Source organism: Ursus arctos, unplaced genomic scaffold (assembly GCF_023065955.2).
Source record: "Ursus arctos isolate Adak ecotype North America unplaced genomic scaffold, UrsArc2.0 scaffold_22, whole genome shotgun sequence".
Classification (NCBI taxonomy): domain Eukaryota; kingdom Metazoa; phylum Chordata; class Mammalia; order Carnivora; family Ursidae; genus Ursus; species Ursus arctos.
This window is the reverse complement of record NW_026622897.1, coordinates 37,167,510-37,193,176: the sequence shown is the minus strand read 5'-3', so window position 1 is coordinate 37,193,176 and position 25,667 is coordinate 37,167,510. Positions and strand designations below refer to the sequence as shown.

The 25,667-nt window shown below is 32.5% G+C and overlaps 1 protein-coding gene across 1 annotated transcript in view; it reads right to left on the bottom strand.

The window, feature by feature from the left end:
- CNTN5 (contactin 5) overlaps positions 1-25,047 on the bottom strand; it is a 1,310,719-nt gene extending 1,285,672 nt beyond the window's left edge. The window contains exon 1 of the mRNA XM_026505289.3: positions 24,759-25,047. The gene's annotated coding sequence lies outside the window, so the exon portion shown is untranslated. The remainder of the gene's footprint in view (positions 1-24,758) is intronic.
- Positions 25,048-25,667: the final 620 nt, after the last annotated feature.

Here is a 25,667-nt window from a genome sequence, read left to right as displayed (position 1 = left end):
TTTCAGCATGCTACCTGAAGACCTTCTGCTTAAATTAAAACAATTAAACATCTTTTATTTATCACCAATATGTTGACTGGTTAGATACTGGAGGTGTGCAAATAATTTCTTCTAGTAGAAAATACGTATTTGGTGAGATGGTTGGTTGTATGCTACATAGCTTACCACTGAATAAGTCTAAGGTTTGAAATAAAGTATAATATTAAAAAAACTGATAAATAAAGAGGGGATGTTGAAATTCCTATAAGGGAATATCAGATCAATGAAACAGCCGCCCACATCTATGTTATTGAAGCATGAAACAGGAAAATATTGCAATGAGAAAGTGTTTAAAGCCACTAGGCCTTTAAACCCTAATACAGAAACTGAAAAGGGAAAACCTGAGGATAAAATGCACACAAGCCTTGAAATTGAAGCTGAAGGAGACAACCCAAAGGCAAGAGTCACTGGAGCCTGGATGATCAGTCTGAAGGAACAGAGAGAGCCTAAGGGTAAAAATGCATTCAGGCCCAACAGTGAGTTTGAAAGGATCCCTTCAGGGCAAGAGTCATTCTCATTCTAACAATAAGTTAGTATGGACCCAGTTTAGGAGCAGCATGCTTAATGCCCTGGAATTGAAAAAGTAAGCACTTAACTAGGGGCACCTGCATTGTTTATAAAATGATAATGTGTCTGATTGGTAAGAACTGGGACATGGCAAGCACTTAAATGTGCATCTTAGAGCTTATGAGAACATTAAACAATGAAGGACAAAAAGAGAAAATGGGATTGGCAGAGGGTAGCATATATTGATAAAACCTGTACTGGTATAACGCTGTGATCCAGAGCCAATGTGAAGATCTCTTCTGTCAACTTTTTGACTGATCTATTTTCATATTGTAAAAGATGTTTAGGAAATTAGCATGAATTATACTTTGATAATTGATCTCTTTCCATTTGGAGGAATAACATAAAATTGGCATACCTTAAAATTAGTTATGTAGAACAGTAAGATTCCAATATCCTTCTCTTAAGCAATAAACACCTTAAATATTATACACTGACAAGTATGAGCTATATTAAAACAATTTTATTGACATTAATCTCCCTGAAACGATCACCAGCTACACCTTAATATGGTTAATGAGTAAGACTGTCTACATAGTGGTTCTCAAAGTGTCCTCACAGATCAGCACTTAGGAATTTGTGGAAAATGTAAATTCTAGGGCCCCAGCTCATATGTTTTGAATTCTGGGAATGGGGCCCAGCTTATGTGTTTTAATAAGCCTTCCACATCATTGTTATTTAAGGTTAAGTCTTTGAATTATTGGTCTACATTATTGTTAGCATGACTACTATTCCAGAAATTTTTAGCTCAGAAAATGAACTTGCAAATAACTTTGTTTCAGGAAATTCCTAAACATCTGAGCAATAAACTACACAATGACCCCTCATATGAGTTATATTTTCTAAGAAAAATGGATATTCGACTGGACTGATCCAAACGACTATTTACTCTTAAGGCTTCCTTCAAACCAATTACGAATATGCCACCCCTTGAACTCTGTGTTTCCAGGCCATGAGGGTCTGTCCCAGTCTAAGCTCTTACATTCTCCCCACTAAACTCCAAATTTTTGTGATTATTTTTTTTTCTGAATGGTATAACTATACCAAAAAATTAGATTTACAGTGGCCATTGGGAAATTTTAGATAGGAACAAAATTATTCATTTGAGAGGCACCTTAAAATGAAAGAAAAATAAACATCCAATACTTTTGTTTGATTGATTGGTTTTTATTGGAACAAAGAAAGTTTCCCAAAGGCTCAAGATCCCAGATTTCTTCTTTAAAATATGCCTTGGCCAAGGCAAACAAAAACATGGGGAAAACTTAAAACTCTCACCTAGATCCTCCCACTTCAACTTAAGCCTAATGGCTTTATTTTACTAGTCTTCTTCCCTCATTCTATGCTCCTTATTACTTAGCTGCCCCTACTATTTTTTCTGTCCTGTTCCTCTTTTCTCATGACCAGCTAAAAGCAAAGTTCAATGACATGTTAAAGAAAACTGACTTCAAAATTGGGAAATACTCTTATGGAGAAACTTTCCAAAGTCTGAACAAAACAGAGAAATTTAGACAATTATTTAGAATAATTTCAGGAACACATAGTCTAGGGTTCTCACATCTGTATCAATTAGTTCATGTGTTAGTGGGAATTGCAGATGCAAAAAAGGAAAAAATAAATTGAAAAGTAGAATGAAAAGGTCTTGGAAATGACTTAAAAGACCACAGACTGCATATGAACCCAAAAGAGTTTAGAAAAAATGTACATGTTTGGCATAGTCTTTTAGCTGTTATCCTAAATTGTTTCCTATGAAAATAGATTGAATTTGACTTCAGGCTGTAAATAATTAGTTCACTAGAGAATTAAAGAATAGGATTCTTGAAAACTTTACATATATAGGAGTAGATTTGAAGTAGATGTAAATCCAGCTCTTTTCCTCACTTTTTGTGAATAACTGTAAGCCAAAAATAGGTGAAGTAGTAATACATAGCAAATTTGTTTTAAGAACATTCTGCTGAATGGCTGTATTGAAACATAAAGGGGTGTGGATGTGGGGAGAGGCTCTCTCTCTCTCTCTCTAAAAAAATAAAAGGCAATTTGTTAGTTTTTTAATTAAATTAGAACTTCTAGCAAGTATCCATTTTACTTAACATCCATTTTACTCAACAGTCCACCCACTCTAAATATCTTTTATGTATGCATGTATGTATATGTATGTGTATATATAAATATGTATATATATTTAATATGTAATATATACACAATACTATATTCCTATATGTATAACCATATGTCCCCAGTTTTGTCTGCCTCCTCAAAGCATACATTTCTCTCTGCCATGCTAAACCACTCTTTGCAGTTTCACAATTGCCTTAGCATGATTGCTCTTGCAAAACTCTGTGCCTTTGTTTATGGCATTTTCTCTACTGAACTTTACTTTCTCCAATCTCCAATGGTCAAAATCCAATTCATCCTTTAAGTCTACTTTCAAAAGCTACTTTTCCCATTAGCACTCCTAGTCATAATAAATTGTTCTTCTGCTATTCTGTGGGTAGGTATATTATGACTCGTCTGTTCACTGTGAGTTTTGAATGGTACAAACAGTTTCTTGTGTATCTGTATACTCTCCAGTGCCAAAAAAAAAAAAAAATCAAGTACATGGTAAATTTCAATAAATGAAAGAATAAAGAGTAAATGGATTGACTGATAACTAATCATTTGTATAAAGTTTTCCTTCTTTCCTTCATTAGATAAGTATGTGATTCTTTGAGCAAATATTTTACTTACTTTGTAATGACTTCCTCACAATACACAGTGCAATGCTCTCAACACAGTGGGCAATCAATACCTGCTGTTGACTGTTGAAGTAAAATAAATTTACAAAAATAAACCAGGCTTGTTTCTAGTAATGCAACTCCCCTTGGTGATTTTTGGCATGCTAAATGAAATCACCACAAGAAAGTTTATGAATGATATGCTGAATATTCCAAATGAATGCCATACTTTCAGATATATCACCATTGACTGCAGTCATTATAGATATTGAAAATTAAGTAAGTCTCAAAAGGGAAAAATTCTGGATGACATTAATGATTCTCTATTTGTCTCTTTCCCTTTGGGACCAAGTACTCTGATGCCATTACACTGAATTACATGAAATTGTGCAATTAGAAATGACTTTCTTCAAATGCATTATAAAAAGGAGATTTGGCTAATAGATTTGGCTTATTAGTAAGAATAATATGATGCAGGAGAAAAGTATACAGGTGTCCTAAAATGCTAATATAGTTAAAGTCAGGAAATTATTATTTTTGGTATATTTTTAATGGTTGTTTTATTTTATCCTCCTATAATTGCTTTGGCCATATTAAGTCATATTCTGAGTTTGAGTTATGACATAACTTGAATATTATGTAATATGAATATGCATTCATGATACTGATATGCAAACATGTGTATACACATGTATGATACATGTGTGTTTATGTAATATTAGTATACATGTGTAGGTTAATGATTGTTACACACTGAGATTCATTTAAGGGAGCAAGCTATGATTCAAAAAATGTTTTAATGAATATATTACATTCAAAAAACATTAATATAAAAATATATTTATTTTTAATTCCAAGATTAGTTTTTGAGGAAGGAATGAAAATTTTGAAACTCTGAGACACCCCTCAAGTTTATAAATTACTAAATATATGCAAAGCACTAAAATATTAACCGTACACCTAACACTTAGAAATGTATTAGGTTACCATTAAAGAGTCTATTTTTCACCAAAACGAAATATATGTGTATATATGTATTTTATACTACATTTGGATTTATTCTTTCCACTTAAAAATAAATCTTTATGTCTTCAATGTTTGGCTTTCTAATTCTCATTTTTTTATTTGAAATATTAATTCTGATATAGGAGAACTCTTTTATGACAAATACAAATAGCTGAGTTAATCTAAATAAAGAATAGAACATTCTCCACCAAATTATTATACAAAAGCTCATAAATTTCAAATAATAAAAATATTATAAATTTATTTTCCACCTTTCTTCTGTACTTTCTTAAAAATAAAAACAAAATCCATAAATTGTTTTAGTTTGTGTTTCCAATTATATTCTGTAAAATGCATATTCTTTTCATGTTTTCATTTTCTACTTTTTTTCCTACTAAAGTGTCAGTCAGTACATATCATCAGGGAAAGTTGACTATTTTGTTAGGCAGTAATTCTCCATACTCAAGAATTATGGAAGTAATCACATTGTGAAAGAATGTGTTTCTACTAGCTCAACTGCAATGGTCCCCAGATTTCCAATTTACAAGTTTTAAATTAATGGCTGTTTACCCTGCTACACAACAAAAAGCAGTTATCATAGAAACTAATTCATTGCATAATACTCTCACCATCAACTAGATTCACAACATCACCCACTCTTTGGAAATAAAATAAGTAACAGGACAAGCAAGACTTTATTATTTCCTTTTGAAAATAAGAAACTGGAAATAGAAAGGATCAGAGTCATACAGGGTTGTGATAAGATGAAAATACAAAATCTTTTATTTTCAGTCATTTTTATCGGTGTTATTTAAATAATTGATGATCTGGATATACAGAGATCTGTATATATGAAATTATATGTACTGGGACTTGAAGAAAACTGTCTCTCTTCTTTCACTTTCTATTCTTTATCTTGAGGTTGTGTGTTTGTGCATGTGTGTTTTAATCTGTTTCATGTAAGTTTTCACCCTGCAATGATAAATAAATTTTTATTACACTTCTGGAGTAACTGGCCCACAAAGGAATCAGGGTGTCCATGGACTATAGTTAGGAAAAGAGAATATGTCCATTTATGTCATATTTCAAAAGATGGCAAGAGAATTTCTGTGAAAATCTGATACCTCATACATTTAATTTTCTGTTTTACTTCTCTATCTAGCTCAGGTAAATATGCAAATAAAGTTAAGTCAATTGTGCAAAGGCACCTTCAATTTACTAAGTAATTCAGGTCATTACAGATGAGGAAAATGAGACAAAGAGAATATAACGTATTCAAGTAGAAGCATTGAATTTTGAACCCACATGATTTGGCTCCAGCATTATTATTGTTAACCAATATCTTCCACTACACAGAGCAGTTGTGGCATATGCTATCACCATGTTTCTGAAATTTCTTCCAGAAAGGGGAGGGAGACAGATTAAGGCAGCAGCAGCAGATGCGGCAGCAAAATTAAAATTTATCATGCATTTACATAAAATTAGCCGTGTTTGCAAGAATGCTATTATAGGCTTTCAGTCCAACTTTGTACAATGTAGGTATACTAAGGAATATGAAAGGATGAGGCACTTGTGAATTTCAGCAGACTAGAAACCATCTCTGCCTAAGATGTGGACTTAGGATACAACTAATACCATAGAGGCAGTACTGCTTTCATTAAATTCCTCTTGAATTCTTTTTACAATGATACAGAATTTTATGATGTATCATTCATTCATAAGAAACTGGCTCTGGGGGCGCCTGGGTGGCACAGCGGTTAAGCGTCTGCCTTCGGCTCAGGGCGTGATCCCGGCGTTATGGGATCGAGCCCCACATCAGGCTCTTCCACTATGAGCCTGTTTCTTCCTCTCCCACTCCCCCTGCTTGTGTTCCCTCTCTCGCTGGAGTCTCTATCTCTGTCGAATAAATAAATAAAATCTTTAAAAAAAAAAAAAAAAAAAGAAAGAAACTGGCTCTTCCAAACTGAAGCTGCAAGACAATGTAGTCTTTTAAGAGTTGACAAACAGAAAGTTTCATGTGATATACTAGAATTTAGAAAGGAGACAATAAAACACAAAGTGTAAGCAATATGAATAATCAATTTGTATCTTTTTTTTGAGAGAGAGAAAGCTTGTGCATGCCCACATGGGGGAGGGGCAAAAGCAGAGGGAGAGAGAGAATCCATGCCCAGCATGGAGCCCCATGCAGGATTGATTCCACGACCCTTAGACTATGACCTAAGCCAAAAGCAAAGGTTGGAAACTTAACCGAATGAGCTACCCAGGCGCCTCTTTATTTGCTTATCTGGTAATTTATGCCATAACTGATTAATATGAAAATATTTAAATAAAGAGCCTGGGTAAGATTTTTATTTTGTAAACACTTATAAGGAATAATTATAAGGAATGATTATAAGGAATGATTCCTGAAAACAGAGAAAAACTGGAAAAAATGAATCATTTTGATATTGATTTTGCTTAATATTGTTGAATATGCTTTTTATTTTGTTTAGAATAACTGGATATCTTAACATCGTAACATCAGCACAACTCATGATATGGCCTTTGGATTAAGATACCCTTGTTCTGCCTTAGGTTGTATAGTAGTATCTGAACTTTCTTAGAGCAGATCTTAAAGTCACTCCATTGATCTAGTGTTTTGGGTCACCTTCAATTTTATCTCTAAACTAACATCAGTAATCTAATTTACTACCATTTTAAGACTTCGTTTATGCACTGACTGTGAAACCTGCTGGGCAAAATTTAAGGAAAAGGGAAAGTTATCCCCAAATGCTTTAAATAGGGTGTCATGATATTATTTTAATCTTTACAATTGTATATGTCTGTGAAATAGCTTGTTTTGTTTCCAATTATCTTTCGAAAAATGAAATATGCTGGGAGTTTTTTTTATGAAAAGGCATAGAAAAAGAACTAACTTTCAATATATATTTTATAAATATGTTAGATACATTTAACATAACTGCACAAATCATGTGCAAGTCCCATAAGTTGTACTTTCACAAGTACAAATAAATTTTCACAAGTATTTAAAATTTAAGTAATTGTATGAAAATATATCTAAAAGCTGCGATGTTTTGCAAAGAAGCAATAACATTGTTTAATTGTGTATAAGCTAGGAAAATAGTCTGTGCCACAATTTGCATCACTGTCAATTAAAGCCTTTTTAATTATTAGGGTAAAATCTCACAAAGTCAAAAGCTGAACAGCTGATCTTATTGAGAACAAATTATTTTCATTGCTTAGATGGCTGAATTTCTTGATTAGCTTTTACTAGATTAATTGTTGAAAACTGATGCACCCATGATCAGTATAAAAATATATGCACATTTGGAACTTTGGAGGTTTTAGAAAACTGTGAAATTACTATTTATCTTATACATAATTTTACAATTTATATTTCACCACTGCAATCTAAATGTCATTATTTTGAAAGACATATACCATACACACAAAACCAGTTTTTGTTTTTTGCCAGGACTAAATGATAAAAATCAGTCTCATATACTACCATTTCTTTATATTGATAATTTTATTACATATTTGTTTTACTCATGTAGGAAGAACAAGTTAGAGTAGAAGACTGGAATAGAACAGGCTATGAAAATAGTAAGTCCTGGGGCACCTGGGTGGCTCAGTTGGTTAAGCGACTGCCTTTGGCCCAGGTCATGATTCCAGAGTCCCAGGATCAAGTCCTGCATCGGGCTCCCTTGCTCAGTGGGGAGTCTGCTTCTCCCTCTGACCCTCACACTTCTCATGCTCTCTCTCACTCTCTCTCTCAAATAAATAAATAAAATCTTAAAAAAAAAGAAAATAGTAAGTCCTTAATAAATATTAGCTATTATTATTTATTTCAATTACTTTTTAGTTTCAAGTACTCTGAAAAAATTCTAAATTCACTCATACTCTTCTTGTGGTTAATCATTTAAAAATACATAATGATTGCAATGTTTAGAGACATTAACACAATTCTTTTACATTGTCCCTTTTATCATCAGATCATTAAAACAGCTCAGACAGTCATATTGCATACTATAGTATGTATACTATGTATATAGTATCTATCTCCATATATGGAGAGAGAGAGAGACAGAGAAAGAGAGAGAGAAAGGGAGAGAGAGAGAGTAGACAGGCTACTCTGGGTGTCACTCTGAATCAATGTTAGAAATTCAGAACTTTAGTTGTTTGAACCTAAATTCTAATGTTTTTTCTTTCACCTGATATTATCTTCATTTTATTATAGGTCAGAGGAGTATGAGTAGAAAAACATGAATGTGAATAATATTTAATATTACATTTTACATTAAAAAATTAAATGCTAACTATATTTTAGCTACTTTCTAAAATAGCAATCTCCCTATAGTCTATTTTCATTTACATTCAAATTTCTCAAGATCCATAGCTCCCTTTGGTGTCAAACGTCACACCATTTCAGCCAGACACTTTTCATTCTTCCATAGAGGTATCTCCTTGAACCCCCAATTATCTTTTCATTTGCATCAAATGACCATTTCTTAATTATAAGGTGTTATACTTTTTAGATTCTTCTTTAGCTAAATATATCACACCTGATCTTTAGATAGTATATTTTCTAATTATTCTAATATGATAGAGTTAGTACTCCATGAAATATAAGTTGTTCTGAAAATTCAAGGCCTAGGAGGGCTCATGTCTTACTAAGTTTTGTGTTCTCACTAAATAAACAAGAAATGCAAAAGAGAGTTTTAAATCTGAGAAAACTAAGTTAAAACAAAGTTATATTTCTTTCTCTTTTTAGTTTTGGTTCAGTTTTTCCTAAATTGCTCATTATTATTACTATCATAATATTATCTGGAAGGGCATTAATTACATTTTGCACTTTTATTTTTTTTAACTTATAATAAGCTCTCAAATTGTGACCAAAGAACTGTTAATACTAAATACTTCAGATTTGTGATAGCTCTTTCTTTTTTAATCATAAAAGGCAGTTGAGTGCATATATAATATCTCTATATATGGATTAGCAAAATGTCAAATTGCCTTGCACATAGCAAACAGCAAAAAAACCCAGGTTGAATTGAATTGTACTCATTTTTTAACTTTCATTTTTACATGACCTCTTAATAATTTTTTTCTTTGAAGTTTTATAGTTTCAGGTTTTTAAAACTTAAACTATATGGAAAGAAGTGCAGGGGTGGTGCCTGGGTGGCTTAGTCAGTTAAGCCTCTGCCTTCAGCTCAGGTCTCAGGGTCCTGGGATCAAGTCCCACATGGGGGTCCCTGCTCAGCGGGGAGTCTGCTTCTCTCTCTCCCTCTGCCCCTCCCCCAGCTTGTATGTGCTCTCTCTCTCACTCTCTCTCTCTCAAATAAAAACTTAAAAAAAAAAAGAAGTGCAGTTAATTGCTAAATATAAAGCATAGAATAATGACACCAAATATTTTCTAATATCAGGATTATGCTAATTAATCAGGTTGGTACAAAATTTATTTTATGTCTAACATAATGTATATAATTATTTTCATGATAAACCTTTGCTATAGGAGTGTTTTCCAAGTCTAATAATCTCTTATGCCTTCAGTTTTTGAGAGTTTTCATAGTACTTGGAATTTTTTAAAAAAAACATTAAATATAGAAACAAAATGGTTTTGGTTCTAGTTATCAAATTACATCTGCTTATTTCCTCTTAAAATTTTTATGTATTTGTGTCATACTTAATCATCTTTCACCTTTTTCTTCAGTAATTCTTCCTAAGTTGTAATGGTAGCCCAAAGTTTCCAAATCCCCATCCTTCTGCTGAGCAAATACCTGCTGGCTAATTTTTCTTACCAATTGGTTTTATGCCTTTTGAAGCTGTGAAACCAAATGCAGGATGAATCCCCCACCCCAGTGCCTCAAATTGCTGAACAAATTATAATGGGTACATGAAATTTACTTGAGTTTTTTTTTCTTGATACTCTGAGATGCTACATATTTTTTAATATAAAAATCTCTGACTTTTTTTTTCATAGAAGTTTAGGGATGCCATGAAACATTCCTTTTAAATATTTGGTAGAGTACTGCTGATTTCTCCAGGCCATCTATTTCTTAAAATAGACCACAGACAAAACAAAGACCACAGAAGCTAATTTATCAATTGGTTTCTTTTCTGCTTTTGGATTCAGTGCTCTGCAGAAAGTGTACACATTAACTCATCCTTTCACTTATTGGGCAACTGCCCACCACTCTGTAAAATCTCAAAGATGAGAAGATAATTTTAATTGTGCACCCTGGAATTTTTGTGATTCTAGTTAGTATTTTTGTGTTTGACAGCTGCAAATTCTCTTTTTCCCTAATTTCAAAAAGAATTCTTGGTTTTCCATTTGATTTTTACTTATAGTGTTTTCTATTGAGGCAGAAAGAATATGATCAACAGCAGCTTGGCTTTTCTGAGTTTATCTAGTGATGGTAAACAAATTAGAATGTGAAGCCTTTATGCAATTCAATAGCATTTCCTATTGGTGACACAGACCTCTTGTTTGGAAGAAACTGGTCCAAAGAATGTTATCTTAGGATAAAGAAGAAAGAAGCACAAGGAATAAAGGAGATAATAGCACACCTCCACTTAAATATAGTTAATGATCTGAAAAGCTTGTAAATGCCTTTAGCTTTTTGTGATTGAACTCTTCAGGATTTTCCTTCCTTTCTTTTATTTTCCTAAAATATACTTACTACTCTTTTTTTTTAAAAAAATTATTTATTTATTTGTCAGAGAGAGACAAAGAGAGGGAGCAGAAGCAGGGGGAGCTGAAGGCAGAGGAGGAAGCAGACTCCCTGCTGAGCAAGGAGCCTGATATGGCACTGGGATCATGACCAGAGCCAAAGCCAGACGCTGAACCAACTGAGCCACCCAGGCATCCCTTTACTACTCTTTTTTATTGCTAGTTTTAATGACCTTATGACATTGAGTTCATGAACTCAATTTTTAATCTAGTTACCAAAATATACACCAGAATGGGAAAAAACATTATTTTTTAAACTATTATTTTTAAGAGCATGATAGTTATACTTTTTAAAAAAAATTTTTTCTTAAGTTTTTATTTAAATTCCAGTTAGTTAGCATATTGTGTAATATTAGTTTCAGGTGTACAATATAGTGATTTAACACTTCCATACATCACCTAGTGCTGATCACAACAAGTGCCCTCCTTAATCCCCATCACCCTTTACCCATCCCCCCCCACTTCGTCTCGGTAACTATCAGTTTGTTTTCTATAGTTAAGTGTCTGTTTCTTGGTTTGCCTCTCTCTCTCTCTTGCCTTTGTTCATTTGTTTTGTTTCTTAAATTCCACATTATGTTTTATGTTAAACTAGACCCCAAAAGAATTATCTAAGAAAGTTTTAAAAAATATATATTGAAAAGATACAGGAAATGTCTTTTTGGCTTTAAATTAATTATTTATTCTTTTGTTTTTTAAGATTTTACTTATTAATTGACAGAGAGAGAGAGCGAGAGAGTGCGTGTGTGTGCACAAGGAGGGGGAGGGGAGTGGGAGAGGGAGAAGAAGACTCCCTGCCTAGCAGGAAGCCCTATGTGGGGTTTGATCCGAGGACCCTGGGATCAGGACCTGAGCCAATAGCACTTAACTGACTGAGCCACCCAGGTGCCCCTAATTATTTATTCTTACACCAACTTTGGTATCTGGTTAGAAATCTATGACATTTTAGCTAGTTATGAATTTGTTGAATTGAAATGGAATTTTATATGATAACTAGAACTAAGAATTAAGTTTATAATTTATTTTAGTTATAGATGGGTCATTTTACTTAGTGCTACTTGTGATTTGATTCAATGGTGAAATTCAAACACAATGCATAGTACATCACCATTCATTATAAAATTTTCCTTTTCATTATACATCATCTTATAATTAGCTGTAAAATAATTAAAAAAAAAAATCTGGAGATGTTATTCTAGTGAGAGACGCCCTGAACCAGTCTGGGTAAGATTCAGAAGGCTGGCTTGAATATGAGAAGTTTCATTTATACAGAATTTTTTCTTTGTTTGAAGCCTTTTCTGTTCTACCCAAGTATAGTTGTCTTCTCTTTTGCATACCCCCACTTGATCTTTTGCATGTAGTGGAGGGGGAAAATGTTATTTATACAAATACTTTTGCACTTTTTGCACTTTTCACAATGTGCATTTTATTTCCTAGAAAATTGAGCAATGACTCAAAGCATTTTTAATTGACTTCTTGTTGCCATTTGTTTCTAGGTTTCAGTTAGTATGTAAAGGGAATAAGAAAAAAATCAACTCAATGGAGTTAAGTTGGGGATAGGTAGTAATATAAGGTTAAGAAATATTTTATAAACATAAGAGAATATTCAAAATATGGAGAGACAGACATTCTAAAAACACTGTTGGTGGGAGTGCTAACTAGAACCATTCCTGTGGAGAGCAATTTGGCAGTAAAACCAAAATTTTAAATGCACATTCTCAATGACTTGGCTATTTTACTTATAGATCTACTTACACTTACATAAAAACGCATACATAAGAATTTTTATTTCACATTTATTTTCTTTGCATATAAAATTGATAACCAATTTTAAGAGAATTATTTATATAAATTATGCTATATCTTTATCATGAAACAGTCTACAGTGTTCAAAAATTATATACCTTTCTGAATTGTTACATAGACACCCAAAATTATTTTAAGAATAAAAAAATAAAGATACAACATTTTCTGGAAGGATGCATGTACAGAAGCCTGCTGATGATGGCTACTTCTAAAGGGCAGAACTAAAAGAAGTTTTAGGGCAGAGATTCAGCTTTCTTTATATTATTTTTATACTGCTTATTGTCAATTCAATGTTAGGATAAAAAACAGATGATGACAACAGTATTCATTCGAACAAGATTCTGACTTGTGCTAGCTGATTATCATGTGGTTATGAGGCTGACAAAACCCCAACAGAGCATATCATTTGTAATCTCACAAAAAGTATCTCAGAATTATATTAAAGGTCATTCTTAACATTCCATTCTTTATCAATGAATGGTTGGAAAAAAAGTTATAATTATCTTTTGTTATTGGAAAGTAATTCCTCTACAAAACAATGCCTCTTTAAATTACTCCTTAAAACAACGTATTATTTTTACCTAGGAGAAAAAAGCTGGACAAGAAGATATATTTATTTGTTGAGTTTTCTTTTTCCTCCTGAGAAAACCTGAATTACCCTAATGTGTTTGAAATAAAAGGCTAAAAGAAACTAATAATAGAGTAATTTATTCATATAAAAAAGAAATTGAACTCAGACCGTTTACCTAAACATTAACTAAAGACAAACACTTAACCAAACAGAGATTACATTTAGAAAAGGTGGCTAATTTGAAAATAAATCAAGATAGTTGTTTTAACTTTAAAACATCTATTGAAGTTCCTATATGTACGAATCATTTGATCATGCAGAATATCTAAAGAGAAGTAATGAGAATGAGAACACTGTCATTTCTTTCTCTTAAATTCATATTTATCAAAGCAACTATGTATTTTTGAATAAATGGCATTTCAATATTCAATCTGGCAAAATCAACCATGCATTTATATCTAAAGTCTATTATCTTATAAAACAAACACATGCAGAAAAGGTAAAAAGACACCTTTGCTTCTGGTGAAATTGCAACTCTAGTCATTGTTTTTCTTTTAAGTATCTCATGAAATGAATACTTATTTAATCACGTCCTCATAGAACAGTGTAAAATTCCTTTCCATCAGCTCCCTCTCCTGTCAGCTTTGTGGCTTTCTCCACCTTCCTTGTTTCCTCAATAATGAGTATAGTCTTATCACCCTTTTTTTGAAAGATACTATTTTTTTGTGAGAATTGTTTCTTCCAATTTTTTTACTGTATTAAATTTTCTGCAATAGTAAAATAATCAGAGGAAGATTTTATTAGAGGAAGATTTTGATTGTTGTACATATACAAAACATTTATATAAATGTATATATACATATGTATTAAAATGGCACATAATTCACCATATTAATCATAAAATGTGTTTACTTAATAACTTTTATTGTTACACTAGCCAAGTCAAAGTATTATAATATATCTAAATATCACTTGTAGCAAAAAAGCCTGCAAAATGTTTGCAAACTGAAATGAAATCTTTTCATGTTTGCTGTAAAATCTACTGACAATTCACAATTTAAAAGATTGCGATTTCCATTTGTTTTGATGAGTTTGTGTTAGACATAGTATTTGCAGCATGAGCCACTTTCATAAAATTATTTTTTAAGTAACAAAATATATAATAAACGTGAAAGAAGAAAATAATCAGAGGAACTTACTATTTTCAAGTAAATATATCTATAACATTTTTCAATCACATGGTATTCAAAAAGAATAGCTGAACATCTCCTCTCCTAATCAATAAAATATAATCAATGCTCTAAATAATTCTGTACAAGGACATTAAAGACTACTTGTGTCAGACAAAGCAAAACACAATATAATAAAAAGGCCCAAAACAGGAAATCTCTTTAAATATGTGCAAGTAAAATAAGACCATGAAAAGACAAGAAAACATCTCCTTATCATCAAATTTACAAGCTTGTGCTAATAAAATAAGTGATTTTCCAAAACTGGATTGATTGTACCTATGTGAATTTATACAAAATTCAAATGACTTTTCTCTTTTTAAATATTTCTTGAACCCAAGCATTTAAAAAAAATGTAAGCAAACTAGGGATGTACTGCATGGTGACTAACATAATATAATAAAAAAATTATTAAAAAAATAAAATACTTGCAGAGTGTCTATGTGTAGTAAATTAAAAAAAATGTAAGCAACTGTACTTAAGATATGAAGGAAATGATTTTGACTCCTAAATCTACAGTTTTATTTCCTTCTTACAAAAAAACCTGTAAAATAGTAATTAATATCATTATTTTACAAGGAAAGAAACAGATGCTTGGAAAGGTTTTTGGATTGCTCAGGGAAACACAAGGAAGCTGTTGAGTCAGGATGAAATCTGAGTAATAGTAACAAGTCCATGCTCTTTCCATGGCCTCCCCAGATGCTATGAATGGGATCTCTTGTCTCATTACTTCCGTTTGGTGGACTCTATCCTAGACTTAGCTGTCAACACCAACAATTTTGTTTCTTTCAATTTTTCCCTTTATCAAAATCTCATAATACATGATCACTGGATTACAGTGGACTTACTCCCCTCCCACCTCCCTGGCCCCCCAAAATCCTTTGTGTTTATTGATTTTAACTTTCTTGCTTGAGAGGTTAATAAGGTGAGGAGTTGATTTTCCCAAGTCACAGTTAGGGGCAAAACTGGGACTGACCCTCATCTTAAATGCTATCTAATCTTGCAATGAACTAATTATCTCTTGTTTTTGAACAGAATGCCAATTCTTCATGTATCTCTAAGAATCCTTTACATTTCATTTGATATATTTTAACTTTTCTCTGCATTAGAAAGTTTTTTATTTACATTAATTAATTTTCCTACTTCCTTCTTTTTTTTTTTTTTTAAAGATTTTATTTATTTATGTGACAGAGAGACAGCCAGAGAGAGAGGGAACACAGCAGGCGAGTGAGAGAGGAAGAAGCAGGCTCCCAGCAGAGGAGCCTGATGTGGGACTCTATCCCGGAACGCCGGGATCACGCCCTGAGCCGAAGGCAGACGCTTTAACGACTGCGCTACCCAGGCGCCCCCCTCCTACTTCCTTCTTTACACCCATCTTGCTTCTGCTTCTCTTCCCTCCAACTGAAAAGAGTCTTTGCCAATCCATAATCGAAACTTCCTTCAAGTCTTAGTACTTCTCATTTGGTCTAGGGGAATCAGTTTAATCCATCCATTAATACAATGACTATTTCTGTTCCTCCAATGTCTTCAGAATGTGTGACCAATAATTATGGTTACTAGAACATTTTCTTAAGTTTCTTATCAAATTGTTTCTGGACTGACAGTTTTCCACCTTTCCGTTGTCTGAGATCAAACCTCTCACTTCCTTTGGATTGCCAAAACTAAGTGGCACTGTGTACACTAATTTTGTAAGAAATGCCTTTCTAAGTAAATTCCTTTAATAAAAGAGAAGATACACAAAACAATCTCTAAATGCCCATGGTCTATACCTCTCAGTGCTGCTTTACACAATCAGGACAGCATTGTGCCTCATATAAAAATAGAATATTTTGGTAGACAGATAACTTAAAGCTTTTATCTTACAATATATATTGGAGTGAAAACAATTTTTTTCCCCAGACTTATGTTGTTGTAGTTTCTAACACTGTCATTTTTGTCATTGAAAAATAGATTGTTTTTCTTATATATTAATATTATCACAACTGCATGACATCGATTATCCTAATTTTGCATGTAAAGAAAGGTTAAGTAACTCTTCTAAGATTAAACAGCTAACAAGTTGTGGAGCCACGACTGAACCCTAAAATTCAAGCATCAGATTCCCTAATCCATACTGCCCTCCCTCATTTAGATATTTTATTATAATGATCAAAATAATGTTTAAAAACATGGTTACTACTGCTCTGGTGCTACTATTATTACTATTACTATCTGGAAGGGGCTGTGTAAGTAAAACTCCATTAGCTTTGCAGTTAGCCCAACCCCATAAATAAGTTTATAGCACCATTAATATTCTATACTTAATAACTGAGAGAAATCAAGCTAATTTATAATCATATATAAGTAAGGTATCTTTTCACAGCATTGAAGCAAACCACCTTCATTTTACCACAGATTCATCTATATCATCAGAGACTAGATCGTTCTAAGATACTAAAGTTAGCACTATAATGAGATGTAGAAAAACACAGCATTCATTTAAAGTGGTTAGGTGAGTCTCGGAATCAAAGTTACTTCAAAATAACTTAGGCAGTAGGAAGTAAATGCATCAGAGAGCCAATGCTAGCATGGAATACTCCAAGACTCAGTAGGAGAAAACTAACAGCAGTCTCCAAACGGAGAACATTTTGAACATTTGCATCTTAGCTGTATATAACTCTATCACTGCACATTTCACATTGAATTACATTCACTCGATGTGCTTATTTCCTCCACCAGCTCATAAACTATTTATCTTCTTTTATATTCTTACTTAACTACAACTGCACACATTAGGCCATTGGAGTGCATGAAATAATGTAGCAATGGCTTTAAACGTGAAGAAACGACTTTTTATTAATGCAACTTACTGAGGTATATACTAACAAGACCACCTTAAAAAATGAGAAACAAACAAATACAGTCCTAACTTTTTAAACACAGTTAATAGGGTAAATTTTCATAAAATCAATTCTGGATCATTTAACTTAAATCTTAAGGAACCACTCTTTCTTACTAAGGTTATTGCTTTTTGAAAATACTGAAGAAGTCAAAGTAAGGTGAAGGTAAGTAAATATCCAAAAGAAAGTAAAAATTCAACAAATATTAAGGACCACTTATTCATTGAACTTAGAGAATATATTTTATATTTTCTACCAGTTATTTGCAAATTCTGACTATATGCATAGGGTAAAAAAAAATTCAGATTGGACATTATCGTTTTAGCCAGTCTTTTACTTCATCTTTACTCTACTTATCACTGTTAAATATTCAGTATTTGAAGGAAGCAAGAGTCTTAAAATATGAAGTCAACCCATATGGACACACACAAAAATTCTCTTGTCATATGTAACAATGAAAGGTTTGAGAGATAATGTTGTATCAGAAATCCAGCAATGGATAACTGCCTTTCCACTTGAATTGCAGTATGCTCATTTTATAGATTACGTTCAGTTCTACCAGAGAAATTTTTTAGCTTTTGGTCTATATATCTCAATATTGCTTTCCACAATTAGGACAGCATTGTGCTTCATATAAAAATAGAATATTTTGGTAGAAAGAAACTTAAAGCTTATATCTTACAATACATATCGGAGTGGAAACTAATTTTCTTCCCAGACTTAACTCTTTAAATAATTACATCACATTATTAAAATTAAGCAATAGATGAACTTTGGTTCAGACACAGTGATAAAGTAAATACTATTACAGACTCAAATATGTTCTGTATTAACTTCCTTTAGTATTACAACAGTAAAACTAGAGATCTTATACAAGTTGATATTTGAATTCTAAAACTCAGAATAGTGCAATTTCTAGAGACTCATTTTCTGCTTCACATTTTATTAAATTGTCCCAAATCATCACCATCTTAAGGAAGCCCACAACCTAAATTTTATCCAAATTTGCCAATACACAGGAACATTTTCTCACTCACATTTCTCATTGACTTTGTATTTCATTTTGGTGTCCCATTAAACACATATTACTGAAAAAAAAAACAAAAACAAACAAAAAAACCCCCAAAAACTTCCAATCCATGAGAAAAAAGTATTCACCACCACCACCACCACCACCACCACCAACAACAACAACATGGACAGTCCTTTATACATATGTAGGGGAAAAATAATTTACATTTCTTTTCTAACTTGAGTTCCTGGGCTTCTTAACTGAAACTGTTGAAAATCTCCTATATAATTTAGCTACTGAGTGCACACTATGTTCATCGTGAAAAAGTTTATATCTAGCAATTATGTTATCTAGATATTCAGTTCTTGATTAAGAGAATATGGGTATAGCAGTTTCCTGTGAGTTAACATATTTCAATTTTAAATTTTCTAATCTTAAAAGACAATGTTTTACAGGTCATTAATAGCAACAAAGAAATTATATATTTGAAGTCCCAATCTTCATTTAATAGCTATAAAAATAATTAAGATTTTCATAGCAAAAAAAGTATAAACTGTAAAAATCTCTGACCCAGAAATTTAAAAGGAGAGGGTTCTAATTCTATCTTTTGCATTAAAAGTAATGTTGAACAAGTGCTTCACCTCTTTATATCTCTGTTTATTATTCTTCGTGATAATATGTGAAAATACAAACTCTGTCCACCTGCTAAATCATATTATCCTGTCACTTTTTCCTAGGTGTCCTGATAATTTATACCATCAATGACTCATGAGATCTGTGGTTATTTTTAATGAGATGGCTATTTTAGCATTAGAAACTAATTCACTAGCTCACATATTGCCATTTGAATACTGGTATTGAATGAAGAGTATTAAATTGAATTATGAAGTTTAAAGTTTCAATTCTATTACAAATTATATGACTTATGAAGTTCCTATCACAAAATATACTCAAAATTAGAAAAAAAATAATACAAATTGTTTTATTAATTTTGAATACAAGAGATGAGATTAATCTACATCATTTAGTAAAGAATATGAAGAGGAAAGCTTCAAAATAATGCAAGAAGGCAAAACACAAAATCTAACAAGATTCAATATGAGAGCTTTTCTAATAATTTCAGAAATATTTGAATTTGTTTAGGTGCACTGGAAACAATTTCATATTAGTGATCATGAAATACCAATTAAATAAAAATTTATTTCTAGAGAACAAGAAGTCTTTTTTAAATTCCTACTGTCACTCACCTGCGTCTTCCAATTAGTATTCATCTTAATCACCAAGGAGTTCATCTAATTCTCTCATTTCTGAGACTATAAAATACAATAGTATCTCAGCAAATGTAACATAATTGAAAAGTGAGTTCTTATATAAAGTTAAAATGGGAGAACCTAGGGGAATTAAAATAATATTTATATTTGGTTTATATTATATTTGGCTTAGCTTCAGAAAATTTCTTTATTACTTTTAAATAAGAAATTAAATATTTAAGGAAATAAAGATGATATTTTATATACTTACAAGTAAATCTTTCATCCAATAAATACACCATTTCTCTACTAGTTTTCTCATAAATACAAACTCCTGAAATTAGTGAAATCTTTCTGATAATACATTTAAAAGTGTTTATAGCTCCAAACATATTAAAACTGTAATTGCCTGTGATAGTATCTCTCTTAGTAAGAATCCCCTTATTTTTTTAGGTTCACAATTAATGTTTCTGCCAATATTATGATAGGAAAAGAATTTTAATACACCTTTCATCACCTAAGTGATCAACATAATTTCTCTACCTAAGCTCCCTATGTATAGTGCGTACTGGATCACAGTGTAAGATGAAGTCATCTTCTTGAGCTTTAACAGCTATAAGAATGATAAGGAGCAGATTCCTACCCCAGCCCCATAAAATGTTTATTGTATACCATTATACTTTTCTTGTTGATGGTCACAAAAGAGAGTTTTTGATCACTCATAAATAAAATATTTTAGTTTCCCTCCTTGCCCAGCTATACAATTGCTTAAATTTTAGATAAAGTTCAGATTAGTTATTTTAACCCTTAAGCATGTCCATATTTTAGAGTCACAAACTATAAAGGTATACTTGCAGGAAAGCTCATACAACTATATTAATACCTTATTTTCTATCAGAATCTCAACTTTTTCTCATCTATACAAATATAGGAAATACTTGGAACCATGATTGGTATAAGAGAAAATGTGCAAATCGTGCTGGATTGTTTAAAAGAAATCCACTTGCTAAAAATAAGTAAAAGTGGTATCCACAAGGAAGCAAGTTATTTAGGTCATTATGGATTTTTAAGGAACCACTGAGAAGACCAGAAAAAAATCAATTTTACACCCGAGTTGTCAAATGCATCCAATGAAACATTTTTAGAATTGTTTAAAAATGACAATGATCACAAGGAATTTCAGCTTAAGAAATGCATGGAAAAAGAACAATCATACTTTCTAAAATTTCTTGAAAGTGATAATTCTCACACAATTTTATATTAGATTAAGAAATGGTTTATTCACTGATTTTTTGATGTCCATAAAAAGACAGAACTTTGTTTTATTTTCCAGGATTAGTTTATGGCCTATTGTTGGATTTCCATTTCCCTGAAAAACTAAAAAGAGCTTCCATAATTTTAAGTCTTATGAGCTGATGTTTAAGAACGCTATAATGTCAAAAATACAATATCTAATACTCTGGAATGTGAAGTTAAAGAGCTGTGTTTTAATTTAAGGGATTGATCTATATGAAAATGCTCTATATTTGGCTTATACATATATTTATAATAGATAAAACATAAATGGAATTAAATACATGGTCTTTTACTAAATTCATGGAATTATAATTTAATACTGCCAAATAACTTTGATGAAAGAATTTAATTGTAAAACCATCTTCAGTAGAAAGTAAATATATACAATAAAGCAGTTTAAAGTTTTCTCTCATATCCACTGTATCAATGGAACACTACCAAATTAGTTTTATTCATTCTTACTGAAAATAATTAACTAATAAATTGTTCAAGTGTCTGGGAAAAATATCAACTGATACTATTCTGTTTATCAGAACTCTTCTAACATTATACATTTGAATATCAAAAAAATCATAAAAGGAGAAATTAATTGGGCATAGGTAGGGAGTAGGGAGATGGGACATAGTTCATAATAGTTTTTATTCCTAAATATCATAGTAAGGAGTTTTATATACTTCATTACTTTTTAAAATGCACCAATCTCTAATGCAGAATTATTGATTACAAATGCTCAGAAAATAGACCTCTGCAAAGATTCTACTGCTTTGAGCTTCCGACCAGCCTCTTTCCTGCTATAAAGTGCTAAGAAGTTCATGTGACATATTAGCACAGCCTTATAACACTAATCTAAAAAAATCTTGTCAGAAAGATTTGTATCTTCAGTAATAAAAAAGGGATAAATAAATCTGAGATCTTGAAGTCAGAATTTTAAGACACCAAATTATATAAATATATGGACCTGTTGAAATTAAGATAAATTTTCAATCTCTTAGTAAAATTTTAAGAAAAAATATATTTTAAAAAACCAGACAATTCAAAGACTATATAGTTAATCAAGATATGTGTGGTAGAATGGATTCAGCAAATCACATTTTAATCATCTTGACCTCATAAAATCCTAAATTAATTTTGATGCATGGGGATCACTAAGTGCTGCTATAAAACTTGTTTTAGTAAATGGAACTTAAATGTCAAATCATCTTTACACTATTACAGCCATAGGCAAATTTCCCTTTCTTTCTTTCTTCTTTCTTTCTTTCTTTCTTTCTTTCTTTCTTTCTTTCTTTCTTTTTTATTCACAAAAACATATGTTTTGTTTTCTCTAGAAGTAAGACAAACTCCAAAATGACTTGACCAGCATAGCATCCCCTTACTTTCTTTATCTGGAGAGCCCTCTACCCTTTACTGACACCCTCTGGTCCTTATCACTAAATCAGTTTTGAGAGGAAACCACACTCTAACTTCTAACCTAAAGGAGGTAAAGATTTTCCAAAATGTTAATTAAAAAATACATTTAAAGGAATAGATATTAGCCATCTTAATAAACATTTTAATAAACAGTTTTACTTAATTGGGCCCATAAAATTAGTAAGTAAATGTGTAAAAGCAACTAATTTTTAATCATTTTGTTAAATAAACATAGCCTATGTGTACATTCATTATTTGATTTTAGTTAATCTTGCTAACCTGATAAAGATTTCAGACCACCTCATAGTTGAAGAGTTGCTTTGGTAGAGAAACATTAAGGTATTTCAGCGATCCATTTTAAAAATTCCACAGCTGTACTTCCCCAGATCTATTTTCAAATGTATTATAGTATAACATGTGCCTCATAATTTATAGACAAAGTCTGACATTTAGTTAATCTATCAGGACAAATATTCTTTTTTCTAACTTTGAGAATTCTTTCTATTCAATTGTGTATGCAATCAAAGAAAAAAATTAAAATTAGCACTTTTTCTCAGTTCTTAGTATTCAGAACTTTTAAACTTTAGAACAATTTAAAGTCTCCACTAACCCCTGCAAAAAAAAAAAGCATTGATACTTATATTGCAATAAACATTTCACCGATTTTCAAATATTTGCGTATTTCAAATATGCTTTAATATCATCTTACCACACTCCACTTAAGTTGTTTTTCAAATTCTGTTTCATTTTTTATGTCACATTTCCTTTATTTAACTTTTAACTTTGCAATTTATGCTTTGTTTCCCTCACTAGACTTGGTTGGTCTTTGTATGTAATATCTTTATTTTTCAATCATTTGCTTTATGTCACATATTCTTACACAGTCATATTGTTTTAGAGTTTTTTTCCCAGTTGAGTTAGGAAACACAACCTGCCAAGTTTGAGACTCAATATAATGGTCCACATAGAACTTTCGATAATTTGAGTACAAAGTAGGAAAATATGCAAAGAAATAGTCGTTAGTTGCTTCAAACTGACTACAGGCACTTCGAAAAAAAAATAATGACCTAGTCGTTTCTGATTCTTTTATGTTTAGAGTCACAACATTAATCATGATGGACTTCTTCAAGCTTCCTATGACAATCATAAGTATTTCTGTACCTCTGTTACAGTTCAATAGTAATCAATTATACCTTCATTAATTTTTAAATTTGACCTACTATTTATCTGTTTTTTTTTAATGCTAGTGTCCTAATGAACATATACTTCTTTCATCCTTATTTCCACAGTTAAAATTAAGAATCAAGGTGGAAGTATGGTATCTCTAAATTATTTTATCTTTTCAATTAGAAAAAAAATACAGATGGATTGAATATAGGTAAGGAATTTCACATACAACAGTTTAAAAGTTTTTGCTTCCAAACCTGCATTTAAATTACCACAATGTACTGTATTTTTCATGCTAATGAGGTTATAAAAGTTTAAAATAAAATAATTCAAAAATATTTAGTGTATCCTGTTTTTCCAAAATAAAATTAAACAATTAAAAAAATTTGAGATTGTCAGAGTAATTCTCAGCTTATTGTACACCATGTTCATATTTATGCAAATTAATATTCTCTTCCACTTTTCAACAAAAAGCTCAATAAGGATGTGTGAACATATTTTTATTTTCTTTAAAAAAAATCTGCCACATTTCTACACAACATTTAGAAAACACCACAGCATAACCCAAGGTACTGTTGTTCTTTGGTCTCTGGAACTTTACAGAACTCCACTTATAGAACATCCCTCCTGAATTTTAACAAGTTATTGCACTACCAGATGCCCAGTTATTGGCCTCTCTTCTTACAAATACATTGCTCAATCATAAGGCACACATTCAGTATCTGTGAACCACATCCTATTCTCTGAGCTTTTAGTCTCTTCTGTGGAAAATTCTTACCCTCACCTGGCATTTATTACCTTGCCTTTTACCTGCAGGAATTGTTTACTCTTATTTTGGATGACATGATGAGATAAACAAATAGGTTATATTTACTCTTGCTTCAACTTTTCTGACATAAAATCCCAGCGGAGAAAAAAAAAATACATGTTAAAAAAAAAAAGGCTTTACATTACAGTTTTTAAATTCTGGCAACATGGCAAGAAAAGATGGCTTTGCAGAAGCGAGTGTGTCAAAAATTGTAAGTGCCTGGAAGATGAAGTGCACAATCACAGAAAGCAGTCACTGGCAAAGGAATGCCAGCCACTTACCAATGAGATGCTAGACTCCCCTGTCCTTCCTCTGTGACTCTCAATTCCTGTCTCCCATCCTCCTGCCCGTCAGCACAGTTCAAATAGAGCAGTTCCTTGAGTCCTACTCAGCCTGTGGCAGAAGAGAATTGCGGAGTTTTTAATCATTCAGAGGGAATCCTCCGGCTTGCCCTGCTTCTCCCTGAAGAGGGGACCCAGGTAACTCATCCTTTCCGCCCCGAGCTTTAATGGCACTTTGGCTGCTGCCTTCTCGCAGTTACGCGCCCCCACTCCGTAGTTGGTTATATTGGGAAGTAGGTGCGGCGCCTCCTCAGGCTGGTACGTTTGGGGCTAGAGTGTTTTCCTCCAATGCGTCCGCGCGCCCCGCGCCCCGCGCCTCTGACTGGCTGTGTCCTTCCCGGAGCGGTCCCTCGCCCCTCCCCGCTCGCCCGCGCTGTCGCTGTCGCCCGCGCCCTGCGCCTCACTGCCTCTCGCTGAAAAGGTTCATTTAGCATGTCCCCGGGCTGAAAGGTCTGTTTGCCTCCAGAAGGGTTTTATATGTTTCTCTACTCGTCTCACTAGTCAACCGGTATTTCCCTTCGCGTCGAAGTACGGAGGGCTTCTCCTCCCCCCCTGCTTTTCGGCTGTGCAACCTTTCCAAATTTAACATTCATAGATTACAAAGCAAATATGTTGGCTGGTGACTGCACGGGAGATCTCAGACAAGAGTTCCTTCCCCTGCTCGCCGGCGGCTGTCTGCCTTCTTCCTGATTCCGACTGCGTGGCTTTTACCCCAGACAGCCGCGGCACGGGCTGATGCGTTCACTAAGCTTGGCTGGCAGCGGACTTGGACTTCTCACTTTGGAGAATTTGCCCACGTCCTGACTGGGCAGCACGTCTCTTTGTTCATACACTTGCGAGTTTTATCTA